The following is a 1,763-nucleotide window of genomic DNA, read 5'->3' as shown; positions in this document are numbered from 1 at the left end:
CAGGGCTCCAGTATCTATATAACACCTTTAAAATGATATTTTTGAAGTCCTAGTTTACTACATTTATAAATGTAATATTAAACTTTTGTGTGATGAATCATATAGTTTACATTTTTCCTCCTTTTAATAACTGGCTATTGTTTATCCTTTACAAAAGTATTTGTTTAAGTAGCAAATAAGTCCAGATAACATTTCATATTTTAAGTTCCCAGGGGAGTTCATGGACATCCTATATTAGAACAACTCAAGTAGCCTAATGTGGGCTTATGGAGATCAACTTGCTTAGACCTCAGTGTGGTTATCCCCACCATTCTCTATTTAAGGAACGCCCACTGCCAAGTGCATTGTGCCTTACAGAGCAATGTTTGAGTGTACAGAGAATTAAAACTTGAAATTTGCATTCAAAGAAGATCCCATGATCCAAGGAGGCATAGAGACAAGCAGGTGATTAACAAAATGAAACAACAAAGTAATGTGAGATAATATTATTATAGAGATGTCATAAAAGCACTATGAGAGGATAGTGGAAGAACTGATTATTTTTTGATTGGTTGTTGGTGATAAAAAGCTTCTTGGAGAACTTATCATTCGAAGGAAGATTTGAAGAATGAGGGAGATTTTGATAGTCATTTGTATTGGATATAATTTTGAAAATTTTGGTTTTGGGTACATTAGATGTGCCGAGGTAGGTTTTTGCCTCACTATTGAGCCCTCTTGTGAGTGGCAATACTGGAAGGGTAGAGGGAGGGTGGGCTGGAAAGGGGGAACCCATTACAAAGATCTACAGGTGACCTCCTCCCTGGTGGACGGACAACAGACAAGTGGGTGAAGGGAGACATTGGACAGGGCAAGATATGACAAAATAATAATTTATAAATTATCAAGGGTTTATGAGGGAATGGGCAGGAGGGAGGGAGGGGAAAAATGAGTAGATGCCGGGGGCTTAGGTGGAGAGCAAATGTTTTGAGAATGAGGGCAATGAATGCACAAATGTGCTTTACACAATTGATGTATGTATGGATTGTGATAAGAATTGTATGAGCTCCTAATAAAATGATAAAAAATTTTTTAAAAAGACAGTAGGTGGTTTTGAGTGCACACACACACACACACACACACTATAATATCAGGGCTTGACTTTTGGATGTAATGTGCTTAGTTTACTGATGTAGAAAACAATACCTTCCTTAGTCGTTTAAAATCATGGCAGTTTAGATCAGAAAAAAGCCTTTTAAAGTATCTACTTAACCTTTCCGTTTTCAAAGAAGGCGCAAAGAGGTTCTGTAATTGACCAAGGTCACTCAGTTAACTTGAGCTTATTTGCCCTCTTTTAGAAGGCATTGCTTTCGAATCGACATACATCTATAGTCATACATTTTTATTGATACTGTGAAATAAAATCATTGACTATCCATGCGCGATTATCAGAGACGGGTAATTTCAACTCCGCAAAGAACTCGCAGGTAAGTTTGAGGGAACATACAATGGATCAAAGGTAGGAACCCGAACCTGCAAAATACAGAAGAATCTGCTCCTGACACAAAAAAAAGAAGAAAAAGGCGGAATACCATGAGGACTTTCAATTGTACTTCCTTTACTCACCTAGAGTGAGGTGGCCAACAGGAGAGAGTAGAGGGGAGACACAAGAGAGGGGTCCAGAGGAGGAGAGAGAGGCAAAGAGTGCATGAGAAAGGAAGAGTGAGAGTGAGAGAGCAGGGAGAGAGAGAAAGGGAGGGAGGGGGAGAGAGAGAGAGAGAGAGAGA

This window comes from Echinops telfairi, unplaced genomic scaffold (assembly GCF_000313985.2).
Source record: "Echinops telfairi isolate 266 unplaced genomic scaffold, ASM31398v2 ScPeMD7_7468;HRSCAF=8506_0, whole genome shotgun sequence".
Classification (NCBI taxonomy): domain Eukaryota; kingdom Metazoa; phylum Chordata; class Mammalia; order Afrosoricida; family Tenrecidae; genus Echinops; species Echinops telfairi.
Note: the sequence above shows the minus strand (reverse complement) of the source record.